The 7,025-nt window shown below is 37.4% G+C and overlaps 1 long non-coding RNA gene across 1 annotated transcript in view; it reads right to left on the bottom strand.

Moving 5' to 3' along the window:
• Positions 1 to 3,265, bottom strand: part of LOC113471644 — an 8,472-nt gene extending 5,207 nt beyond the window's left edge. Inside the window, exon 1 of the long non-coding RNA XR_003394264.1 lies at positions 2,728 to 3,265. This is a non-coding gene — a long non-coding RNA (uncharacterized LOC113471644). The remainder of the gene's footprint in view (positions 1 to 2,727) is intronic.
• Positions 3,266 to 7,025: the final 3,760 nt, after the last annotated feature.

Genomic DNA, 7,025 nt, shown 5'->3' with positions numbered 1-7,025 from the left:
CATTAACCCATTTTAACACATAACTCGATTTCGAAAAAAAATTCACTTGTACCCTTTGTGAACTAGGGTGTACAATTTCTTACTCGCATGGAAAATTCAATTTGCTGCATTCAATCTGGCTTGGATTACCTACTGTATCTTCCCGATGATCCTGGGTTAGTGTAACTCCCAAATAAATTCGATACACTTTCGAACTTGTTGTTGTCAATGGTAATGTGACTCGGAAAATCTTCTTTATTTCTCTTGACGTGTATGAATTTGGTTTCATTTATTTTCAAGCTTCGCTTGTTTCTTTTATCAATACTTTGGTTAGTTCTTTTAGATCGTTTTATCAATACTTTGGTTAGTTTTTTTTCCCATCCGTGGCACAAGCTCCGGCTTTTACGGATGGGTATACCATTTGTTAACAATTTATTTTGATGAAAAAAAAAAAAAAAAAAAAAAATAAAAAAAAAAAAAAAAAAAAAAAAAAAAAAAAAAAAAAAATCAGCAATTATTACTACATCATCAGCGAACGCTAGCACATTGATTTTTTTCCAATTTTCACTCTTGATTTTTTTTTTTTTTTTTTTTACCTTTTGCAGTGCTCCTTCTATTGCGATGTTAAAAAGAGTCGGGGAGATACCATCGCCTAGTCTCACACCTTCTTCTTCTAAGTTTCCTGACTGTCTCAAGACCTCTGTTGTTTCTCCGATCTATCTCCCTACTCAGTAATTTCTCCAAAATCTTAGAAAAGCTTATCAACTTCAGACTCTGCTTTCATCTTCAAGGAGCAAATATGTTGAATGACAAGCAATTCGGATTTAGGGCAGGTAAATCTACGGCCGATGCGGTGGCTAACTTCTTGAAGGATCTGGACCTCCGTCAAAGTTCTCGAAACCATTCTATAGGCCTCTTTTGCGACCTTTCAAAGGCATTTGATCAAGTTGACCACTCTATACTCCTTTCTAAACTTCCTTACTATGGTGTTCGAGAGAACTCCTTAAAATGGTTCCAAAGCTATCTTGTGGGACGCAACCAGACCACTAAAATTCCAACTGTGACCAATGGAGTGAAGAATTTTGTGAATTCTTCAACAAGAAATGTCAACCTGGGTGTCCCACAGGGTAGTGCTCTTGGACCTCTCCTCTTCCTTATCTACATTAATGACATTATCTTTTCTACGGGGTTGGAAAGTTCACTCTGTTTGCCGATAATACCACTATCCTTATTGACGATAAATCTCGACAAGAGGTTCTATCTAAACTTACTACCGTACTTAATGACATCCAGGGGTGGTTCACGGCAAACAGATTGACCTTGAACGCGGACAAAACCACCTTTGTCTATTTCAACCCCCATAATCCTGATTCTCTTCATCCTATCCCCTTTAATTCCAGCTCAGTGGCTCCATCCCAGGAAGTAAAATTCCTGGGTGTAATACTTGATGCCAAACTGAAATGGAAGTCCCATATCCATTCCTAAAAATCCAAACTTTCCTCTTCAATCTTTGCCATCCACTCTATCAAAAACAATGTCAAAACACACGGTCAGTAGTTTTCTAGCATCAAGTGTGTTTTACAGGTAGTCAAGTGGTTATTTCTCCGGGAAGGACGTGAGGTAAAAAGGCAAATAAGGTCACATTCTGATCCTTGAATAAAGCACAAGTTTTCCTGAAAGATGGAGACCCGTGCTCCAAAATTTCTTCGAACAAAAAGACAAAAACCGCGTGTTTCGTAACCTAAAAATTGGACATAACCAACAACAACAACAACAACAACAACAACAACAACAACAACACCAACACCAACACCAACACCAACGCCAACACCAACACCGACACCGACACCAACACCACCAACAACAACAACAACAACAACAACTCACGGAAAATTTTCAAAACCTCGCAAATAGCTAGGTAATAAGGAGATCTGTACAGTGATGTTACGCGTACGATTATAGTCGTATTTGTACGACTTTTTCACCCTATTGTACGACGTACGACTGAGAGGTCCTGTCGTACGCCAAAAGTGTAATACTTGATGCCAAACTGAAATGGAAGTCCCATATCCATTCCTAAAAATCCAAACTTTCCTCTTCAATCTTTGCCATCCACTCTATCAAAAACAATGTCAAAACACACGGTCAGTAGTTTTCTAGCATCAAGTGTGTTTTACAGGTAGTCAAGTGGTTATTTCTCCGGGAAGGACGTGAGGTAAAAAGGCAAATAAGGTCACATTCTGATCCTTGAATAAAGCACAAGTTTTCCTGAAAGATGGAGACCCGTGCTCCAAAATTTCTTCGAACAAAAAGACAAAAACCGCGTGTTTCGTAACCTAAAAATTGGACATAACAAGGTAAATCTTTTTCGAGCTTGAAAAAACACATCAAACCTGAACTTTGGAAATCGGAGATCAGGTCGATTCGGATCAAATATTTATATTTTTTTATTATATTTTTTTCCCCTTAGATTTTGAACATACTCAATTGTATCAAATACACAATAAAATATTGATTGATTTATCGTAAAAAATAAAAAAATAAAAAACCTAAAAACTGACACAAAATCTGTAGCTTTAAAAAGTGTTTTTTGGACTTTTCTCGAAACTGAGGCCGAAATAAAAGTAATTGACTCAGAGAATGTTGTTGGAAATAATGCGACATGATCCTCGAATGGCTGACAATCTTCTCGGACATGGACTTGGGAAGATGGCCATTCCTTCTGAACTCTTCGGAGAATTTACTAACCTTCTATACAAATAGTTGTGTTTCCATTTTAATAACAACACATAGGCCGTCTTCTGTAGCAGAGAAATATTGCTGGGCTCTGAGTAGGTAGTTACTATGATTGGTTTACTTTCCGATTTACTAATGCTGTCCTCTGCATATACTCGAACCTGAAAATCAGAGCACAAAGTGAGTGAGGATAGAACTTTTACAGCTTTAAATTTTTCCAATACACCCAATTTAGTCTTATGAAATACCAATATTCAGGCGCACGGCAGTTATACGAAACATTTCGACGCATTTTTACTTCGTTAATTTTCAACGTAATGTCACCAAATTTGGACCATATGTTAAGCTATACTAGTTATTATGCCTGCGAAATTCCGAGGGAAGGGGTAGAAAGAACGGCTTGAAAATCGCTTATTTTACGACTGACTGGCTCACTTATTCACTCATCAAACATAAAACTTGAACTTTGGCAAGATGGGTAGGTCTTGATGAATAAGTAAAAGGAAAAATCTGAAAATCGGCAAAAGTTGCTTTGAGCTCCGCCCACAGGCGAATTTGACCGCTTTTTGGCGGTTTTCACTAAACGGTTAGAGATATCGAAAAAATGTTTTGCACAAAACGGTTGAAGATATGAAAAAAATAAGGGGGGAGACCCCCCCCCCCCAAAACCATACCTACAACCTCTAAAAAGTAATTTTTATGAACATCGGAACAGCGGTTAGCGGTGTTTACCGTGTTTTCATAGTTAATTGTATTTCGATTGCTTTTTTTACAGACTAAAGGCCTTAGTTAGGTATCAAAAAAAGATATGGTAGTATACTTCCCCCATTCCCCAACCCAAACTATACCTATTAAGTCCCCAAACAAAGTATTCCGAGTGATTTTACTCGGAAATGATTCTCACCCACCAATACATACCTATCTAGGCGCACGGCAGTGCGCCAGGCCAAGTTCCGGCCTAAGCACGCCAGTGTGTATATTACACGAAACATTTCGACGCATTTTTACCCCTGTCATAACTCCGTCAATTTTCAATGTAATCTCACGAAATTTGGACCATATGTTAACCTATACTTCTTTAGTACCTATACCTGCGAAATTCCGAAGTTCTAGCTTTACCGGAAGGGGTAGAAAAAACGGTTTGAAAATCGCTTATTTTACGACTGACTCACTGATTCACTGACTCACTCATCAAAATTATGAGGCACTTCCCGATGTCCTAGAAACTTGAAATTTGGCAGGATGGTAGGTCTTTATGAGTAAGTAAAGGGAAAAATCTGTAATTTTCTGATCTCACCACTTTTAAGGGCCGACATTTTTGGATAGGAACTTGGCCTTTTTTTCACATTTGTGTTTTTGTGGGGGATAGGTATTTACCAAATGTGTTTAGTTTGAGTAATTCCACTCAAAATTGATTTTAAGTTTCTAAAACATTCGAAATAAGTTCATAACAAATAATTCCATGGGAAAATGATTCTAACTTACCAATACTCATCAAAAAACAACAACTCCCGAAAAAAAATCAACCGCTCAAAAATAGCTAGGTAATTAGGAGATCTGTATGTACTTATCAAGTATAAGTAAATACATACTTAGGAAAAAAGAGTGAGATCCCCCACAAAAACACAAATGTGAAAAAAAGGTCAAGATCCTATCCAAAAATGTCGGCCTATAAAAGTGGTGAGATCAGAAAATTAAGGCCTGTTATATTCCCGTAACAGTATATCTGTTACGGGAAAAGTCCGACGAGCGGTAAATCTTAGAATTTCCCGGTAAAACCTAGGATTTCCCAGATCTTTTGGGAAAAGTCCGAAATTAAAATCTTCTTCGGGCTTTTACCGGTTTATTTCGGTAAATCCTAAGATTCCCCAACGCAACCTGGGAAATGTACGAAATGCTGATTTATAAGATAAATATTTCGTACTTTTACCGGGAAATATTGACATTTCCCAAGAACTATAGTGCTAAAAGTAGTTTAACCCTCCGTCTTTCTCTTAAACGCCCTAATTCTGAGAGCGCTTGATGCAAAGAAAGAAGTACAAAATAATTTTTTTTTTTAACTTTTAAGACCACAAATGGAATTTTTAGTGTCAAATGTCGAAAATTTCATTTATAAAAGTCCTACACATAAAATAAAAATACCCTGGTACCTAAGTTGGAAGAAAATAATTTGCCTGAGCCCTGAGCTTGATACTCATTTTCAAGATTTTGGAAAAAAACTGCCTACATAAATGGACTGGAGCTAACGACATGAAAGATTTCCAAGCTGATCATTGACCCTGCACCTTCCGTTTAGGTGACCTTGAGTTAACCAATGAGCATCAAGTCTTCTCGATGAATCTACCTCAAAAACAAAATATTTTGTTATTGAAAAATTTTCCTGAACCTGAAACATTGTTTCTGAAATTCATCTCGAATCTTTGGAATGCTTCGTTCTGCGCGGTCTCATAAGAATGTGTACGTGTGTTTTTCTAAGGGTGCCCGCAGAACTAGGCATTCAAGATGAAGCACAAAAATGAAGCATATTTAGGCGGAACATCAAGAAACTATTCAGGAGAAAATCCAGAAAGAAACGCACGAAGAACGAGGTTGAATAATGCGGAAAGATTTCCAAGCTAATCATTGACTCTGCTCTGCACCATCAGTTTAGGTGACCTTGAGTCAACCAATGAGCATCGTGGTGGCCGGAAATGATGTCCGTCCTAAAAAGAACACCTACATATTTGCTATGGCATGGCTGGTCTACTAAAGTAAGAGGACCTGCACTGCAGCATCTTAAACAAATCACATTGCGTTGGGGAATTACCGAAATAAACCGGTAAAAGCCCGAAGACGATTTTAATTTCGGATTTTTCCCAAAAGATATGGGGAATCCTAGGGTTTACCGGGAAATCCTAGGATTTACCGCTCGTCGGACTTTTCCCGTAACATGTCTACTATTGGCTATGGCTAGTTGTTGTTGGTGTTGTTGTTGTTGTTGTTGTTGTTGTTGTTGTTGTTGTTGTTGTAGTTGTTATTGTTGGTGAAATATCTTTTTGATACCTATAACTAAGCCTTTAGTAGGTTAGTCAATAAAAAAGCGGTCGAAATACTGTTAACTGTAACAAGCTGGGCCCGTCCCTCCGGGAATTATTTAGCCCGTAGTTTATTCGATCAGTAGGTACCTATGTACCTACCTAATTTGTTTAATATTCAGTTTATTATTATTCTTGATTTGATTTTTTGATTTTACTTTCATGTAATGATTTAAAATCAAGACTAGAGCCCGTTCTCCCTTTATTCCCAATATAAGGTTCAAGTCACCCATCCATTTATTGGCCTTGCTCGGCGTAGCTTAACATAGGTGACGCTAAAACCGGTCCTAAATGATCGACTGAAGTGTTATCTAAAACTTTTTAGCTTTGAGTTCATTTTCTTCGCGACAAATTTCGAGATCAGAGCTCATTTGTGTGAGAAAATGTGAAAAAAATCCCCCAAAAACCAGTTTTTTTTTTTTGGTTTTCTGGCTTTATGGTTTTCTGGACAAAATTTGCACCACCATTTTCGTGTTCCTGGTAAAAAGACCTTTAATTTGATGTATAGGTCGACCAGGTTTGGATAAGTCCTTCTAGGAGGACAGACCGACCGACAGACTGACAGACACCGAAGCGAAAACAATAGTCCGTCCCTTATACCTTTTTATTACTATTGTAATTATAAAGGAAGGACGGACTAAAAATACAGGAAAATACCGCTAACCGTTGTTCCGATGTTCATAAAAATTACTAATTGGGGGGTTTTAGGTATGGTTTTGGGGGGGTCAACTCTCATAACTTTTTCGATATCTCTAACCGTTTTGTGAAAACCGCCCAAAAGCGGTTAATTCCGCCTATGGGCAGCGCCCAGTGCAACTTTTGCCGCTTTTTAGATTTTTAATCCGTCCTTCCTTTATTATTACAATAGTAATAACAAGCTGAGTCCATCCCTCCGGGAATTTTTTAGCCCGTAGTTTATTCGATCGTGATTAGAGAAAATCAGTACCTATGTATCTACCTAATTTGTTTAATATTCAGTTTATTATCATTCTTGATTTTATTTTTTTTATTTTACTTTCATGTAATGATAAATCAAGACTAGAGCCCGTTCTCCCTTTATTCCCAATATAAGGTTCAAGTCACCCATCCATTTATTGGCTTTGCTCGGGGTAGCTTAACATATGTGACACCATTTTGAAATTTTGAAAAATATAAAAAAACAAATAAAATGTGAAGAATTTTCAATTGATTGTAACCTAGAATTTCGTCTTGTCGTCATTTTTAGTAGGGAGCTTT

This window comes from Diaphorina citri, unplaced genomic scaffold, assembly GCF_000475195.1.
Source record: "Diaphorina citri unplaced genomic scaffold, Diaci psyllid genome assembly version 1.1 scaffold2727, whole genome shotgun sequence".
Lineage (NCBI taxonomy): Eukaryota > Metazoa > Arthropoda > Insecta > Hemiptera > Psyllidae > Diaphorina > Diaphorina citri.
The sequence above is the reverse complement of the archived record's forward strand: the minus strand, read 5'-3'. Positions and strand labels throughout refer to the sequence as shown.